Source organism: Balaenoptera borealis (genome assembly GCF_965194805.1).
Source record: "Balaenoptera borealis genome assembly, chromosome: 2".
Classification (NCBI taxonomy): domain Eukaryota; kingdom Metazoa; phylum Chordata; class Mammalia; order Artiodactyla; family Balaenopteridae; genus Balaenoptera; species Balaenoptera borealis.
In genome coordinates, this window is record NC_138867.1 from 56,457,071 (window position 1) to 56,476,945 (window position 19,875).

The 19,875-nt window shown below is 42.7% G+C and overlaps 1 long non-coding RNA gene across 3 annotated transcripts in view; it reads right to left on the reverse strand.

The window, feature by feature from the left end:
* The window catches only part of LOC309619402, a 576,205-nt gene that overhangs the window by 65,605 nt on the left and 490,725 nt on the right, over positions 1-19,875 (reverse strand). The window lies entirely within an intron of this gene.

A 19,875-nucleotide genomic window follows, 5' to 3' on the forward strand; every position in this document is an offset into this window, starting at 1 on the left:
GATTAAAATCCAACTACGAGGCACTCAGCACAGTAACTAGGCCAAGCTAAATATGAAATTGCTTAGGGAGTACAAAGGAAGGGATGATTAGAAAACTTCTTACAGGAGCTGATTCTGGAGGCAGGAGTGTCTATGGGAAATAAGGCAAGGGCATTCAGAGCAGGGGGAAAACAATGAGAGGAAGCCATTAAACCCCCAAAGTTTTTTTTTTTTTTTTATAATGCATCCATTTCTCAGAGAAAATGTATTTCTAACCCAGAGCCTGCCTGAGCTTTGGAATCACTTTTTTAAAAAACCAAACACTGGCCTCTACCTAAGCTGAAGATACCAATACTGGCCTCAACTCCAATTAAGTCAGAATCTCTGGAGGCTGGGCTTAGGCTTGGTATATTTCAAAAGGTCCCCAGGTGAGTCAATGTGCACCCAGGGTTGAGATCCCTTGCTAGCCTGAAATGCCATCACACAGTTAAATTGATGAGAGATGCCCCAGGTCAATAAAGGGAGACAGTGAAAGACAGTAGTTAAGGCTCTGGAGTAGAATAGCCTAGGTTCAAATCTAAGCCCTGCAACTTATCTGCTGGGTGACCTTGGGCAAGTGACCTAACCTCTCTGAGCCTCTGCTTACACATCTGTGAATAATAAATGTAGTTACATTTATTTTTAAGTGGAGAATTAAGTGAGATAAGGCTTATGAAACATCTGATGGAGAATTAAGTAAGATAAGGTTCATGAAAACATCTGATGAAATGCATGGTGCATAGTCAGATATTAAACTTTTTTCATTATCGTTATTATATATGTCCCAAATTCTCAATTTTTCATAAATGCACTGGAAAGTCCAATGTGCATTTCTGAAGTCTTTGAATCTATCAGCTTAAAAAATTATTTTAAGTCTGACCACAGCCTTAACCTAGCACATTGATGAATTCAAGCACATTTAAGCAGGACCACAAAGAAGACGGAGGCTAAGTCAACCTGGGAGCAAATGAGCATTGTAATGGAAACTGAAATCATGAGTGATGGGCCAGCAGCCTTGCCTGATGAAGAAACCAAGAGCTCACAATGTTAGAACAACCCCTTTTGTAAAAAAAAATTACAGGGCATTTAAATGAAACATAGCAGAGATTTTCCACATTACTTGGGTTAACAGTACCATCCTTCTCCCACCATTCATGTGGACCCAGCCCTAGAATAAAAATTGTATCCTGAATCACTCTCTCTCTACCTCACCCCAGGTCTGATCACTTGACTCCAAAGTTCCCGAATACGCGTCCCACCTAATATTTTTAGAACAAGTCATTTGAAAATTTCCTAAACTTCTCAAAAACTAGCAATTTGCCAAGAATAAAACCACTTAGATCATTTATACTTATCAGAGAAGCAGTTTATTTAAGTGTAGAGAATCCACTGCATAACTCTGTTTTCACATTTCTATACTATGTTTAAAATGCGTGCCTCAGGATGACGTAGAACACAAATTTGGAAATCTTGGGCATATAGACCTGAAGTCACAAAACAGAAGAGCTTTAGAAGCCACAGGTTTTAGAGACCAAGGAGCAAAAGGGCTGCCAGGACAGAAAATTGATAAGAAGCAGTAAGAGCTCAAAGAGATACTTCATCAACAATTTCAAATCCTCAGGAAAGTCAGGTAAAATAGGAGTGGAGAGGTTTCCTTTCAACAAAGCAATGTTGTGGTCTTTGGTGATTTTAATTTCAGTTATTATAGTTGCAAGTCCTAAAATATACATTTGGTTCTTCTTTTAGAGTTTAAAAAAAAAATGCATGCCTTGTATGTTCCTAAATGCTTAGAAAATAAAGCGTGGAAAAGTACCCTCCAATCCTTTGACAGTGGTCATTTCTAGATTAACATTAAGGGTGACTTTAAGTTTTTAAATTAGTCTCTTTAGTGGCATTTGAAATTTGTATATAAGCATTTCTTATTTTTGTACTACTTAAATGAAATTCTAGATGAAATAAAACATATGTTTTATAGCAAGACTCTGGCCCTTCTGGAAACAAGAAGTAGGCTACAAAAAATGCCAACCCCTTCAACTTAGTCAAGAAAGGGCTGTCACTGAGCATGAATTTTAAATATTTAGTGGGTTGGAAAAAGCCTTCTGCACTGGAAAGAGAAGATGAAAAAGACTCCTGGTTAGAAAAGGACAACCTTTCTGGCTCCCCCTGGGTGGTTTTGAGCGTCGCAGCTCGGCTTTCAAAGGCTAACCAATGAGGTGACAGCGAATACTCCATTGCACATGTTTGTGAAGCGTAGACCTCCAAGGCTGGCCGAGAAACGTCTTCCTCAGCAAAGACTTAGGTCTCCGTTTTACACATTGAATCAGTGCTTTTCATGATTCCGAAGGACTACTTTTTTTCCCCTCTCTTCCCTCATTCAACTCGGAAACATTCCTTTCTGTGGATTTTCATGAACCCCTGCCCAACACCAGGTGCAAATTGAAAAAATCCCACTGGCCAATTTCAGCATAGGGAGGCCTACTGTTCTTTCAACAGAGTCTCTCTTTCAGGCCAGGAGTTCAGATCTTAGCCCCTGGGCACACAAGTCAGGGGTTTCACTTTCATCCACAAGCGTCGCTCATGAAAAAACTCCTTCTCTGTGGCGGCCGCCTCTCCAGACCCCCCAGCCTAGAGGCTCAGATACATCTGCCTGTGTGAACCTGGGCATTTGTCAGGGCGGAAAGCCAGAGGGACTCCTTGCTGATCTTAACCTTTAAATGTACGACAGTCCCCGGCTCAGACATGTAATTTTCCACCCGCTGTGGTTTATGTGTGGTTGACATTATCATTTGGCAAATACTTTACAGCAAGGTACCCTCCTTGGCTTGCAATTTAGAGACTATTGGGTGGTCTTCCCCACTTGGGACACTCCACCGGCGGATCACATGTTAGCTCTGCCACCAGTGTCCCGGGAAGGACCTGGGTGCCTTCAGAAACTGGTGGGTTCAAACTAGAATTCAATTCTGGCTTCGACTCAGCACTCCACTGTGCTTGCAACTTGCAGAAACCATCCAATTAAATTCTATTTTACAGGCATGTACTGAGCATCTACTTTGGATTAATTATCTATGGCAACCTGAATTACAAACACCTGCTATTTAATGGAATTGCTACCACCATATTGGGCAGTGGGATTTGAAGATCAGGACTGGTTCTCTACATTGCCTCCAGACTCTATATAAATGTTTCCTCCACTGTTAGTGGGGATAGGGTACACCCAACTGTCAAAGTTCTACTGTTAGAATTTTCCTAATCTTAATTGACTAGATCTGTCACTGAGGACTCAGTAAGTAGACACGGCGTCCGAACTCCCTATCTGAGGTGCAAAAGCGGGGGGCTTGGAATAATGTTTTCTGTTGTTGTTAGCAGGCTGGGGCTACCTGTCTTAACAGCTCAAAGAAGCAGTTCAGATGGCATGTTGGAAAAAAAGATACCAAATTATCAGATTATAGATGTTACATAAAGTTCCTGAACTTACTCTGCAAACTAGGTGTATCATTCAGAGTCCTACAGGACACAGATAGCCCACTCAGATTGGGTAATTAGTAAAACAAATTAAAGACTGTTCACAAGGCCTGGGCAGGGTCTCAAGGAACAGACAAGGGCAGAGCAGTACTCCATGTCCAGTAGCAAGTAAGAGCTGCTGCTACCACAAGAAAGCCAAATAAGCAGGAAGCGGGAGAGGATCCCAGAGGCAGGACAGGGTAGCTATAGGGATGGGGCTGCCTGAAAGGAATTGTAGCTTTTGGTAGAAAGATCCAGACAAACCACAGCAAACAGGCAGGGGGGAGCCAGGGAATAAATACTTCAACTCCCTCGCATCCTCCTTTCTGGACTCCTGCCAGTGACTCCCATGAGCCAAATCCCACTGGGAGCTGGAGAACAAGGAGACCCAGAGTGCATATGGGCCAGGCTCCTGGGGCACAGAGAAGAACAGAGAAGGGAGGAGAGTGAGCCTAGAGGGCACACAACCATGTCTAGAATACCAAATTTATCTAAGTGCAATGAGAACACCACAAAGAGTACAATAAATGTGTTCTTTCTTGGAAGCTAAAAGCAAATGTATAATTAGGGAGTTGATGCTTGAGCTGGTTCTAGTACATGTAGAATTGTCCTCTAGATGGGAGGAGAATGCTATGGGGAAAGGAGCTTCAGAAAATAGCTGTGTGGCCAGAGCCTGCGGTGTAAACAGCTGTGGCAAGGTAGGAGGCTGGAGAGGGAGGGGACCAGGCTCTGGAATCCTATGTTATAGGTTGAGGCATTGGGATTTTTTTGTGTGGATTTTAAGCAGCGAAGTGTTATCATCAGACCTCCATTTTAGAAAGGCTGTCAGCTATATAGAAATGGGATGAATGGTGCTGTGGGGCTTCTAACCTATTTCTGCAAACAGGTAGGGCAAAGAGATTACATAATCACAGTAAGTGAAAGGATTCCTTCTGACTATGATGGTCCCAGAGATCTGGTCTTGGTAACAGCTGAGAAGGAGTCAGTACAATTATCCTCCTTCCTAACCCAAAAATTATTATGCTTAATTATCTTTTCCAAAGGATAGTCTTCCTTCAGGTTCTAATATTCTTTCACAGGATCTATAGACATTCTTTGCATCTGAAACAACGTCGAACATATCACACAAAAGAGCCAGGCCCTTTTTTGTCACAAGCTTGTGAAGAAACTTCCTTGGCACTAGAATGCCCCTCTGGCTGACTTTGTTGCTAAATGCTTATACCACTTTAAATGGCTGCCACATTATTTCACATTAAAATATGTACCCAGTGTAATTTTCTCTGAGTGTGTTGTTAATTGTGATTCATTAGATCGCAGCCTCTTTGAATGCACCACCCTGAATCCCACTGTGTGTTCCTCATAGCCACCCCGGTGCTAAATGTGTATTTGTTTTTTCAAGAGCCTATGGTCATTCTTTACCTTCGAAGCAATTTGTGCTTTGAAAGGAGGGGTTTCTTACACTCACTGGAGCGTCTCTCTTTAAAACAATCCATGCCTTTAAACACCATTGTGCAAACTTTCTGAGCCCAGGACAAGTATTTATTTAATCAGAAAAAAAAGTATTTTGAGCATCTATAGTATTCAAGGGCTGGCCCAGATAATCAATCAAAGATAATAATTTGAAACATAAAAATAAGGAAATTCAGGCTAATATGTTAGGGGCTAAAAATGGTCTACTGTGTAACCCTTTCCAAATAATATTTTAAAATTTGCAGAGATCTTCAAAGCCTATTCAAAGATGGACTATTACATAGGAGTTTTGAATGCCATAGAGGGGCTAGTGAGGAAGTTATTTTTGGTTGGGGAAGACTTTTGGCATTTGTCAGATTATACCAATCACAACACATACAGGGCTGCCGGAAGTCTGGGTTGGCTGAACTGTCACCTTCTCTGTGGAGGCTTTCCAGATGAGTCTCTGCACAGTCTCAGAGAGTCACTGAAACTCAGGGGTATTTCTACAGCTAATGCTTCTTAAAATGTGGTTTCCAGTCAGGCTCTTCAGAATAACCCAGGGAATCTCGTTAAGCCTGCATCCCATCGGTAGCATCACTGGTTCAAATCTTGATGTTCCACGTACATCTATCATTTCCATCAGACTGTGAACTTCTTAAAAATGGGAGCCATATATGAATATCAATATCCCCCCAAGTTGGCACAATGCCAGGAAAATAGTAGATTTTTTTTAAATTAAATGTGATCATTTTTGCACAACTTATAAGGTCCTTATGGGGCTTCCCTGGTGGCGCAGTGGTTGAGAATCCGCCTGCCAATGCAGGGGACACGGGTTCGAGCCCTGGTCTGGGAGGATCCCACATGCCACGGATCAACTAGGCCCGTGAGCCGCCAACTACTGAGCCTGCACGTCTGGAGCTTGTGCTTCTGCTACAAGAGAGGCCGCGATAGTGAGAGGCCCGCGCGCCGCGATGAAGAGTGGCCCCCGCTCGCCGCAACTAGAGAAAGCCCTCGCACAGAAACGAAGACCCAACACAGCCAAAAATAAAATAAATAAATAAATAAATAAAATCTAACCCTTTTAAAAAAAAAAAAAAAAGGTCCTTATGGGTCACCATATTCAGATGATACCTCCAAAGTATTCTATTGGTCAAGCAGTCACAGAGCATGTCCAGATTCAAGCTGAGAGGACACAGACCTCACCTCTCATTGAAGAATGTCAAAGAATTTGGAGCCATTTTAATCCACCACATAGCATATGCCGAAGCCCATTAAAAGAAGAATGGCTATAATTCTTTCATCTGGCTTTATGGGCCGTTCAAGGAGCTAAATAAGGAAACTGGACATTTCATTGGTGGTGAATGGAATAACTAGTACTCCTTATCAGAGATCGGAGCTAAGCTATGAAAGTGTTAGAAAGTCCAGGGTATTTAGCCCAGGAATATTCCGCTATAAGGATTCCCTTAGCTTGCACCTCTGGATGCAATTCTAAATGTAGGGGTTTGCTTCTCTGGATGACTCTTGATTGGAAAATCTCCTCTCCTTATTTTGCATACTGGCAGCTCTAATCCATCCATGTGTCTAAATAACACACATCTCATGATCCATTTCCCACAACAGAGAAATAGGACCTCACTACCCAATTCTATGTCTGGATGAAATGTATGACCAAACAAATACACATGGATCAACCAAGTTGGTCGGCTATCAGATAGTCAAAAGTGAAGAACTGTACTTGGTCAACACAGAAACTAAAATAAGTTGTCCTTGTGAAGCTGGGTGAAAATGGCATTTCAGCTAAAAGCGCTTTTGTTGAGCTTGAAAATTCTTGACTAAGGGGTGGGAGTCATAAAGTGCTTTATGAGTCATGGGAAGGTCAAAGATCACCTTTCAACTTCTAAAACTAGCCCAGGCTACTTACGGTAGCTCTCTTTCTTTCCCTCTTCCCCCACCCTCTCTACCAGCTTCATCATCTCTGTCCACTTCACAGTATATCTGTAATGAATTTGGATCCAGTTCAAGAAATACACAGGAAGCCTTCAGCTCCCCAAGCAGACTGCTCCGTAGGAGGGAGAGAGAAAAGAAAACACCCCAGGGTGGCTCTGTATTTCCAAAAGATTAAAAATAATTAAACAATAAGATATTCAACTTGGATTATTTCAGGATAGTGATTAATGGCGCTTCTCTCTCTAATGATGCCCTCCCCTCAGCTAATCCCTCCCAGTCTCATTTCAAAGAAGATGTTGGTTACCGCTTCATTTGTTTTTTTTTTTAATTAATTAATTAATTTATTTATTTTTGGCTGCATTGGGTCTTCACTGCTGTGCGCGGGCTTTCTCTAGTTGTGGAGAGCAGGGGCTACTCTTTGTTGTGGAGCACAGGCTCTAGGCACGTGGGCTTCAGTAGTTGTAGCATGTGGACTCAATAGTCGTGGCTCATGGGCTCTGGAGCACAGGCTCAGTAGCTGTGGCTCACAGGCTTAGCTGCTCCACAGCATGTGGGATCTTCCCGGACCAGGGCCTGAAACTGTGTCCCCTGCATTGGCAGGCAGATTCTTAACCACTGCACCACCAGGGAAGTCCAACACTTTGTTTCATTCCATGTACTCCTAAGAAAATAGGGGTATATTATGACCCTGACACTCATACCAACCAGCTGCCTCCCTCTCTCCCCTCTTGGAATAATTGAGGGTGAAAAGAAAGGAGACATTCTCAAAGGCATCAGTGCTTAACTAATTACTTATCTACCCAAGGCAATAAAGCATGGGGCACCCAATATGCTGCTGTTGGAACTAGAGTTCAGAGCGTGAGTGTCTCCCAGCCAATGGGCCCAGCACTGTGTCTACCACAAACTAACCATTCAGTAAATGTCCGTTGCATTAACACACTATAGAAACAATTCCTTGTCTTTTTTGACCTGGGAAAGTTTATCCTTTTCACGGGGACACAGACTGAGCAGAGGTGACATTGATGCTGCTGCTCACATAGGATTTCTCAGATATCATAATGGGCTCATATATTCGTTCAACAAGCATCTACTCAGCACCCACTATGTGCCAGACTCTGGATCCCATCTTGTGCTGTATCAAAACAAGGCTTGCTCTAGCAGAGGTGGCAGCAAAAATTAAATAAATAATTACCCCAGTTGACAGTAGGTAGCAGTTTTGTTGCACTTAGTGCATAGAACATTAAAGCACTCAGGGAATATTAATTGAATGACTAATAACATAGAAAAACAACAACCACACCTTATTTTAAGTGTAACATCTCCAAGCTCATGTCCTTGAATCTTAATGCAGCAATGTCTTGGCAGCCCAGTCTAGGGACATTTAATTTAAACTGTAAGAATATAACAAAAGCATAGATTTTAGCTCTTGTGTCTCTCCTTACGTTCACTATGGTCAGGCAGAGAGCCTGTTACCCTGGGAAAGTCAGAATGTTCTTTTGCAAGATGACAGTTTACCAAAATCATATGGAGATGGCTGAGATCATTTATAAATGTGGCAAGTTCATTTTCATAAATCATGATAAATTTAATTTGAAATAAAACCTTGACCTTTGACTTAATGATGAGATTAACTGCAAACTGAGCAACTTTTATTGCACATTTTCAACAGCTTCCCAAAAGGACGTTATCAGCTTCCAGTTTGGACTTCCTAGCATAAGGACACTTAGGTTTTTTCTATAGCTCCACCAGTTGACCCGCAGAAAATAAAGGTTCATTCTTTTATCAACACCATTTGTTACATCTTTCTTTATTCACCCAAGTCAGAAGCTTTCCATTTGGATAACAGTGACTCCCTTTTCTAACTTGTAGGAATGGAGAAAACCCTTAAAATGATGGGCCCAAGAAGACTGAATGGCCACACTGTATGTAAGTTAAAAAAAAAAACAAAAAACAACTTCTGTCCCACTCAGCTGCTGTCAAAAAGCAACTAAATGCAGCCTCTATGTAAGCTGGAGCTGGGCTCTTGAGCATCCTGTTCTGAAATGTAACTCCATGACTCTCTGACGGAAGTCTCTGTCCCTGCATAAGCAAGAAGCTGACCTCACCATCCAGAGAATGCTCTGAGGAGCCACAGAAAGATTTACCCCATCAGCTATGGCAAAGACTCTCATGGTACCATCCTCTGAACAACCACAGAGGTATAGGGCTGAGTGTCTTTTGAGAGTATTATCACTAATTTCTTTCACTAATAATACAAATCAGATATTTTTAAAGGGATGAAGCTTCTATAAAAAATAATCTTGGTATGTATACCCAAATGCCTACTTTCTTGGTGGCCACCAGTGCTCATCCAATTTGGGGAATTCACTAAGTAGATCAATAAAGAAAAACTGGCAGCTTCTGTAACAAACAACCCTAAATTGCAGTGGCTCAGCACAATCATTTCCCACTCGAGTCCCAGTCATTGACAGTTGGATGGTTCTCCTAGGTATTTTGCCTCCATATGATGACTCAGGGATCTAGGCTCCTTATAGCCTGGTGCCACTATCATCTACAGGATATGGATTCTTTATCTACATGGAAAAAGAAGAAAGAGCAAAGAAAATGGTCTAGAGAAGTTTCTGTCCAGGAAGGAGCATATGTCACTTTTTGTCCCATTCCAGGGCCAGTATGCAGCATGTATCTCCAACTTAACTTCAAGGGAGAGTAGGAAATTTAGACTTCCAGTCTGCCTTGCAAGAGGAAAGAGATCAGTGAGTATCTACCTAGTCTCCACTACAAGGTTTATGCTTTACAAAAATAAAATATGGAATGGGAGAAATAGAAAGATCCTAACATTTTAAAGTGCTGAAGAAAAGATCATCCTAGGCAATGCTCCCTGTGCTATACCAGCAAAATGAGGGAGAGTGGCTTAGTGGTTAGGAGAATGTGCTCAGGAGTCACACTGCTTCAGTTCATATCCTGACTCAAACATTTATTAGATATGTGACTTTGGGTAACTTGCTCAATTTCTGTGCACCAAATTTATCTGCAAAATGTTGATAATAACAATATTTACCTCATAAAAGTGTTATTGTAAGGATTAAATAAAATTAAATATTTGAAGCACCTGTCCACTTTGGAGCCTAAAAGAAAGGGTAATGAGGGAGTTTTGGAAGGAACCAACCTCTGAGATGCTATAAAATGAGAGGTGCTAGTAAATACATACAGCAGGAGGAAGGGAGTATTGAGAAAGCATCCTCAAATTGGACCAGGAATGCCCTGGATTTCCAATGACATAGGCCAGCCAGATGTCAGAGCAACTCAACTTGTTAAAGATGAAATTGCTTCCTGCAGAAGTAGAAGTGCACCCTTAAATGGATACAGAAAGCTCTCATGGATCTCAAGGACAGAGAGAAAAATGAAACTCAGAACTGCTGAAACTATGGACTAGAGGCCATTAGAGAACCAGAGTCCCTTCCCTCCTTCTTTAATCTTTGCTTCTCTTTTCACCTTTGCTTCCTTCTCTTTCCTCACTGCAACTGACTTTCTTTGCTTTGTCATGGTGGAAAATGGCTGCTACCAATATTTACGTCTCTTCTATAAAGGGGAATAACCAAACTGCTCCCAATTCCAAATTCCTGGAGAAGATCTGATTGGTCCGACTTGGTCAGGTACCACTCCTGGTCCATTCAACTTTGGCCAGGCAGGTGAGTTCATGCTACAAGAACATGGCTTCTACAGTAATCCTGTATATCAGGTCTGGGAAGTGATGCTTCCCAAAAAAGGAAGAGGGCAGGGTAGACTCTGTTCTTCAGGCTTCTGATCACATACTGCCTTCTAACTTTTTTTGTATTGACATTTCCATTATTGATTACCTTAGTTTTTCATGTGCTTATATCTTTTCTCCTCAATTAGGTTATACTATGGTATGAATGTGTACCCCTAAATTTGATGTGTTGAAGCCCAGCCCCAAGGTGATGGTATTATGAGGTGGCATCTTTGGGAGTTGATTAGGTCAAGGCTGGAGCCCTCACAAATGGAATTAGTGCCCTTGTAAAAGTGACTCTAGAGAGCTCCCTTGACCCTTCCCCCATGTGAGGATACAATGAGAAGGTAGCAGTCTGAAACTCAGAAAAGGGCCTTTACCTGACCATGCTGGCACCCTGACTTAGGACTTACAGCCTCCATAACTGTGAGACATAAATTTCTGTTGTTAACAAGCCACCCAGTCTATGGTATTTTTGTTATAGCAGCTCAAACAGACTAAGATAGGCTATAAGTAATGAAGGTAAGGATGCTGTGTACAATTTTTTTCTATTCCATAGGACTAGCACGTTGACCTATAATAGGTGTAAAAAAATGCATTGAATGAAAGAAGAAATGATTAACTTGGCGGGAGGGGAGGAGCAAGTCTTGCCAACTTAGTCGCTTTAAAGGGTCAGTGTAACACCCTTGGATAACTAACTTACTTAAAGAAAGTGGATGAATCATAAAGAGATAGGGCAGAGACGAAACTAATGCTTTCCAGCTTTTTTTTTTTTTTTTTTTTTACCATCCTTGCAAATGACTGATTCGGGGCTTAAAAAATTAACCTGCCACTGACTACTAATTACTTTCGCTTATCAATCCTTGGATGCTGCAGCTGCATTGAATATTTTGACCCTTACCTCTTCTTGTCATCACTCATTCCTAAAACTGAACTAAACAGAAAGAGTATTTTTCACCTTAACGTCACCGTTATGGACGCACATGGTAATTAAACTTAATTATTTAGTGCATTTGTTAGTATAGCACTAACACTAATAGTGCATTTGTTAGTATAGCACTCAATTCTTAACTCTTAACTCTTTAATCCTCCTTGTTGCTAATTCATTCATTCATTCACTATCCATTAAGTATCTCCCATGCACAATGCTCTGGGTTTACAACAGGATTAAGACCCAATGCCTCTCTCAAGGAGCTTACAGTCAGGAGAAGTAATTAACAGGCAGTTATTGAGGAAGCTAATATTCCCCTTTTTCATTTTTGCGGTTCTGCAGACAACAGTCAGCAAATGAAGAAACTTTATAAAAAAAAAAAACTTCTGTTCCATAGCATCTAAGTAAAGAGAAAGTCTACAAGTAGGTTGGGGTAAAAACATGTATCTTATTTAATGGATGAAATTTTATACATTCTCTAGTAGCCCCAGTCTATATTTCTTTCCATCTGTTTTCAAGTTGAAGTCTGACCACTGTGAACCTAAAGGGCCACTTCTTTTTTTCTTTCTTTCTAGTCTTTTCCATCTATTTATTCTCATTGGTGTGGAGTTCAATTCCCAAAGGGCATAGTAATGAGAGAGGGCTCCCTGAGGGCCTGGGGAGTGGTGAGTGTGGAATCGAGAGATAATTGCAGTCTTGAAAGGTCGGCAAAGAAGGGATCTGCATCTAATTCCACTCCCCTCCGTCATTACGTTGAGCCATCTGAACACCTACAGTGGCCACAAGGTGAGAAATTTAAGAGACCCGCTTATGGAGGGGAGTAGTAGTTGTTCCTTTTTCTTGGCTATTTAGCACTTATTCCTAGTATCCTAGTGCTTACTTAGCATCGTTCAGTAAGAAGGAAAGCCAATTGCCAATCCCCTCCACTGTCTAAATAATTGACAAGGCATCTCTTTGGAAACTCAATGGTACAGCTAGATTCATGGGAAAGATAGAGGTCGGTGTCAACCTCTTTCCCACAAATCTATCTAAACATGCCATTCCCCCATTACTTCCTCCAAATGTAACTGGGGAAGACACAACCAACCAAACAAAAAACAACAGAACAACCTAAATACAAAAGGAACAAAGATTCCTGGTGTTAGTTAGACTAAGGATTCTAATGTGAGACGAACTCAAGCTCCTCGTTGGAGCTCCAGATCCCCTTGTACGTGTAAACACAAGGTTTGGTTTTGTGGTAACTTGTGGATCTCAGAAGGCTGCAGAATTAGCAGTCTTTGTGTGAGAATGTGGTTCCATTATTTATTCAGAGCAAATAGTCACATAAAAGCCCACAGGAGCTGTCAAAGCCAACATTAGACAGGGCCTGCGGGCAGAACTGTTCTTTCTTACGTCTTATTCAAGACATAAGAAAGCATCACCACATATTTAAAACATGATGGGCCTGGTCTGACTTCATTTTGGGTGGTGCAAAACTTGGTCTGTTTTTTTCCAACTTGGGAAAACTGAAGTAGTGGCAATGCGGTTAACCTTGGGAGACTCACGACCTACCCCCCTCCCACGTTTATAGATTGTTCCATTCTTTCTTAGTTTCCTCTTCCAAAGAAATGTGGATTCATTGTTCTACCATTTCACTATTCAGCTTCTGCCAGTGAAGTGGTAACAAATTTCAACTCTTTCAGAGATGGGTTTTTTCTTTTTCATTTCTAGGGCCGTATATCACAATGCTTAGGTTAGTCACCATCAAATTACAGCTGGGACTTGTCTGACCTAGACCTGGGTGCCAAATACATGGAGAAAAGAACTTGACAGTAGTCAAGGGCCTTGGTGAGATCTTTGTGCACTTTTAAACCTTAGTAATTTAGGTTGTAGGCCCTGTTAGAAATAATCCGCAAGTGGCTTTTAGAAGGCCATTTATTAAGTTTAAAACAACTACATTCGATAAGCACACATAATGCATTTTTCCCCCCAGAATCCATGACAGATAAAAAAGGCTTCCATAGATAAGATAAATTGTGTCCTGTGGTGAGCAGGAGTAAAGTCCGTATCAGTTGTGAGAAAAAACTCAGTTTGTGTTTAAATGCCATTTATAACTTGTTTCTTTCACAGTCGCAGCCAAAGTTGTTAAACTTCGAGAGTTAAATGTTTAAAAGCTGCTCAAGGATTTTATGATGTCTGAATTCTTAAAGCAAAAGCACATTCACCTTTTACAGAATTACGTTTAAATAATTACATAAAAAAAAAAGTATGTGCAATGGGTGTGTTTAATAAAACCCAAGTGAGGAAGAGTCAAGGTCAAGTAATGGTTGGGGACCTTGAACCAGAGGTGCTGGGTGATGCTCTCTGCTTTTCTCTGAGACTCTATTCCTGGCGCTGTCGTGCCTTCCCCGCTGCCCCATCTCTACAAGGGTGCTTTGGAATCAGGCACACAATTCAGGAACCAGTTTTGTGGCCAGAAAGCACCTACACCTATTCCATATTCCATCGGGATGTGAGCTGGCAGCATTAGGGGCAAGATTTGGAAAATGGGGACTAAGTTTAGCCTTCCCTTTTCCAAGCCGAAGGACTGTATGTGGCACCTTCTACACAGAATAAAGGTCTCCCCGTGGGAATGATGCAGCCTGACTCTAAGAGGCATTTGCTGTTGGCATTGCCTAGATCTCCTGTCCAAGATGGGGATGTGGCCACACCCCAGCTCACTCTCTAAACCCCTGAGCTCTCATTTCAGTAGCCCCTCTCCCAATCAGAGTGACTCTGATGTTAAACAAACCTGAGTTCTAATTCTAGCTCTACCATTTACCAGCTGTGTAACCTTAGGCAGGTCACTTCTCCTTTCTGAGCTTCCACTCACTGATCTATAAAATGAGGATCATAATGGCACTTAATTCATGGAGCTGTTGTGAGGATTGATGAGATAATACATGCAAAATACTTCCTACAGTGCCTGGCATACAATGAGGGCCCAAAAATCACTTGCAGTTATTATAATAATCAACATGCATGTGGCCAAGTGTCCAGCTGCTTTGAGGTTAAAATCATTAAGGTCATAAATTCTCTCATTTTGACACAAAACACCTATTTAAAGTGACATTGTGAATAGCAGAGTATTTATCAGGCCTAAAATTCACTTCTTTTCGATGTTCCTGAACTTAGAATCAAATATGAATGTCTATGTAGGGTTGGAATATTGCCGCTTCCAGGCTTAAAGCAAAAATTCCCAGTAATCAAGGCAGCTTAAAAATCCAATAGTTCTCTCCTATGAGAGGTCTTAGCAGTGCTTTCTCTGAAATGGCTCTCGAATCTGTTGCTCCTGTGTCTGCATTGCTTTTGTAGAGTTAAGATGACCTCATCCTGATCTCCCTGACTCCATAGCTCTACCTCCAGGCAGCTGAGGTAAAAAATACTAGGTGGACTCAAGAACATAGTAGAGTTGACGCTTGAACAATGCAGGGGTTGGGGCCAACCCCCCAACATGGTCAAAAATCCCATAGGCCCATGACCCACCATATAGGCGATTCCCCCCACCCCTGTATTGGCAGTTCTGCATCCCTGGATTCAACCAACCACAGATCACGTAGTGCTGGAGTATTTCCCATTGAAAAAATCCACGTATAAGTGGACCCATGCAGTTCAAACCCATGTTGCTCAAGGGTCAACTGTAATTTGAAAATTCACATTCTAAAAATTTCTGTTGCTGTGATTTTTTTGTCAACACATTTACTGTATTTGATACTTCATGTAACTATAAAGGAGGAAATTAGATTTGGGGATTTATCAAAAGGTGGGAGGGTGAGTGAAAGAGGTCTATATGCTCTGCCTTAGCAAGGTTAAGGGCTCTGCATAATCTACCTCAGTGGGCCTTTGCAGGCTCACCTGTTCCAACTTCCTCTGCGACGTCTATCATCAGCCTCGCTGAATTACATACTACACGGCCTAGCCTCCTAAACACCTGCTCTTTCATCCTTTCTGTCTTTGCAAACTTGGCTGCCACTCTCTCTGGAATGACCTGTCTTTAGCCCCCTTCCACTTACAAAGCCTCTATTCAAATATCACCTCACAAGAGGGATACATTTGTAGTCAGAAGAATCTGGGTTTGAATCCGGGCTCTGCTGTGTACTGGTTCCATGACTCTGAGTAATAAATAACCTTCAGTTTTCTCATCTGTAGGTAGCCCAAAGAGCTCCACCAGGCTGGAAATAAAAATCTAATGACTTAGCAGAAATCCCTGACTCTCACCGGTTTGGCCACACTGATCCCCCAGTCAGTTTAAAGGCCATTCAGGTACGGGTGTGTGTGTGCCTTGTGTGCCTTGTGTGTGTGCGTGCGTGCATGTGTGTGTTTTAACAGATCCCCTCTCTGTAAGTATTTTTGGGAACTGTTAAGTGAGACTGTTGAAACCTGACTCTAAATCCAGACCTAGCTGGTCCACAAAGTACACTTGGAGGCTGGAATTTTGCCCTTATTGTTACTGCCACAGTCATCTCAGTCACCTAAAGGCAACTAACTTCATTGCCAGTTGGAGCAGATTGGCTGCCAGTCAGGAGTAAAATCCACCACCAACCTTGCCACCGTCTTGATCCTCCTTGCTCAAGCCTTTGGGCACCACCACTACTGTTTCTTTTCTTTCTTTTTTTAAAAAAATTAATTAATTTATTTATTTTTGGCTGCGTTGGGTCTTTGTTGCTGCACACGTGGGCTTTCTCTAGTTGCAGTGAGCGGGGCTACTCTTCGTTGTGGTGCACGGGTTTCTCATTGAGGTGGCTTCTCTTGTTGCAGAGCACGGGCTCCAGGTGCATGGGCTTCAGTAGTTGTGGCACACGGGCTCAGTAGTTGTGGCGCATGGGCTTAGTTGCTTTGCGGCATGTGGGATCTTCCCAGACCAGGGCTCGATCCCGTGTCCCCTGCATTGGCAGGCGGATTCTTAACCACTGCGTCACCAGGGAAATCCCACTACTGTTTCTTAACAGTTCCTTTGGAACAACAGAGATAGCTCTCATCTTACACGTTTTGGTCAGTCAAGGATTTCCCAAAATGATGCAACAGTGCTGATTGGGCCCCAAAGATTTACAGCTCTTCTTCCCCTCCAGATGGGGATGGATTGTAAATACAGGGTGCACCTGTATCCAAAAATTGCCAAACCTTAAACCTTGACCAAGTCTTTAACTGGGACAACTCAATGGGCTACCTAACCCTTTTGGAATTTACTCCCAAGGGTTCTCCCACTGTTCCCACCTGAGAGTTCATTGGTCCCACCAGAGAGTTTAAGAGCTCCTTAAACCTCAATACCTCCTATGCAAATCGGCTTACACCAATGGGATTGTGTACACTATAGGGATAGTATTTTATCCCTTCTCACAGAAGCTTCAGTTACCATTCGGGGGAATCCATGTGATGTGTAAAATTAGGATAAGACTATCTACTTAAAAGGATCTTGGAGAATGATAAATTATATTAAGTGAGACAACATATTCAAAGTGCTTGGTGTAGTTCCAGGTACATAGTTCATTCTTAGGCAGATGTAAGCAACCAGTGCCCCAAACTCCACAGTGAAAGAGCTCTCTTCTCTGTGCTCCCACAATGATTAGAGTGATTTTCTGTTTAGCCCTGACCACACTGTGTGGCAGCTGTGTTTCTCCCTGCTACACTGGAACCATTTCTTCCCATCTTTGTATCCTTATCACTGCCCCCCACCCTTGGCTTAGTACAGTGCCTCGCATATCACAGCCCCTTAGTAACTCTTGAATGAAGGTGTTAAGAAAAAAATGGACCTGAAACCAGTAGCTATTAATTTTCCTTGGAAAATAACAATTTCAGCACATCTTTTGAAGCCTGTGTGCTCTTTCCCAGCTGCCTTATTAGCAACTCTAGGTGAAGGTGTTTAGTTATTTTGTGAGTCTCTATTACCAAGCTCCAGTGTCCTACACATGGCAGACACTCAGTGGATATTTGTTGACGATGATAATTGAGTTACTGTTACCATAATTGTTCAACTCATGACAAAATCCTAGGCCTTATCATTAACCCAAATCCTCGAACACCTATCCCTCAAATAAACAAAATGTCTGCAGTGCCTTATTGCTGACCCCCATATATGGCTCTTCAGAGGGCCTGGACCTATGGAATGTCCTGTAGTGAAGCTACTCTCTCACCCTCTGTTCTCCCCAAGGTACTGTATTGGTCTAGAGTCTGAAAGAGGCTTCAGTTCCTAATTCAACTACCATTACAAGAGTGATTTCAAATTGGGAATCAGATAGCCATACGGAATCAGATGGCTACATAAGAACTGGAGAGGCACCAAACTAGTGCTTCCCACACTGGGATCTGCAGTATCACATGGAAAGTATATTTTAAAAATATAGACTCCCTCCTGTCTCCTTCCCCCCCCACCCCCACCCCCAGGTCTTTTATTCAGTAGTCAGGACATGGGCCTAGAAATATGCATTTTTCAAAAACTCCCAGGCAGGTCTGATACAACCATCTGGTTCCAGTGAGTGGACTCGCCCTTGGAAACAATGACTTGGGTCATCCATCAGGGCTCAGTTAAGACGTTCCTAAACTCATTGGTCCACTGTGTTACAAGGGATGTAGAACCAAGGCAAGGGCACCTGGGGGGTGGTGTGGCAGCATTCTGAGCTAAGGGGGCCTGTCAGGTGGAGGGATACATTAGGCAGAGATGTCTGCGGTGGAATAGCACCAGGGTGAAGGTAAGAGCATAAACCTAAGGTTGGACCAGGGAGGAATGCAGGATGTGAGAGAAAATGAAAGGAAAGGGTAACTCCAGAAACAGGGTTTTTGAGGGGCAAGGACAGAGAGGCAGGCGGGAAGCCTGAGGAAACCATACAGCAGTTCAGGAAAGGCTGTGGAGGTTCAGCCCCAGGGGATTTCCACTGCACAGGACAGGAGAGATTTCACAGGACAATAAGGGGTTCCAGCCAGAATGCCTAGAGATGGGGGCAAGGCTGGGCTCCTTTCTTGTTTCAGTAAGGAAAGCTGCGATGCCACCCAGGAGATACAGCAGAAGTTGAGGTGGCACAGGGCCACCGTCAGGCACCTTGGGTGTCTCACTGTGAGAGCGCCAGGAAAGGCCAAGTGAATCTGAAGAGCGAAAGCAGAGAATATGACTCAAAGAAATGACCTATTTAAGTAGAAAAACATTTGATGCTGGTATTTGCCACTGTTTCACTAGACCTCCTTCAGTGGAGAAAAAGATACCCAAATCAGGTTGTTCCCAGGCCTTTGATTGCACACAGAGGGCTGGGAGTAACTCCCTGAAGGCACAAGGTGATCCAGATAGGTGTTCTCTGCATGGAAGGAGAATCAAAAGCAGAAGTTGGGCACAAGCAGTCCTCTGACACAATGGAGTCATCTTGGGGATGGGCAGAGATCAGCCCCAGGATGGCAGCATGTGACACACATGAGTTGGGAATATTCTAAGAGAGAGGAGGAGTCTTATGTGTGAAAGTGAGATCCTACTCTGAACTCTGTGCTGGGTACTTTACACTCACTGTTGGTACTTCTCAGGCCTGTCTGTCCCACTTTGGCCCTCACCAGGGCATGTGGGAACTACTGGGGCCCTGTGTGCCCTGCCCAGGGAACGGGGAATCAGAAGCACCATTATAGGTCCATTGGCCTAGACTCCACCATTGCTCTCAGTGCTAAAGCGCACTAGATGTGGCACTGAGCCAAACATGGGCTTCCTCTGGAGACACAGAGCCACCCATGGTCACGCTCAGAGAAACAGGCCACTAACCCTAATATTCTCTAGTTTGCTTATACCAAACTGGATGCTTCAATATCTCCCCCATCCCAAGCCCCCTTCAAGGTTTGATCCTTCCCCTTTCTTTGCTTCTAACAGAACCCCAATCTTGTTCAGGTATCCATGTACTCAGAAAAAGCTGGCCTCACTCCCAGCCCCAGGAGTGGTCCTGATCAGAGTAAGGAAAGTCTCATTTTCCTTGTCATATTTGTTCAGGAGTGGTTATGTGACCTGATTCCAGTCAAAGAAACATGAGGGGAAATCTGAGCACTTCTGGAGAAACTTTTCAATCTTCCAAGAGAGCTGCAGGAAGAGATAGTTTTCCCTTTCCTCTGCAGATTGCCACGTCTGGATATATTGCCCAGAACTACTGTGGCCATCTTGCTGCCAAGCATGTGGAGGAAGCCAGCTCTTTTTTTTAATTTAACATCTTTATTGGAGTAAAATTGCTTTACAGTGGTGTGTTAGTTTCTCCTTTATAACAAAGTGAGTCAGCTATACATATACATATATCCCCATATC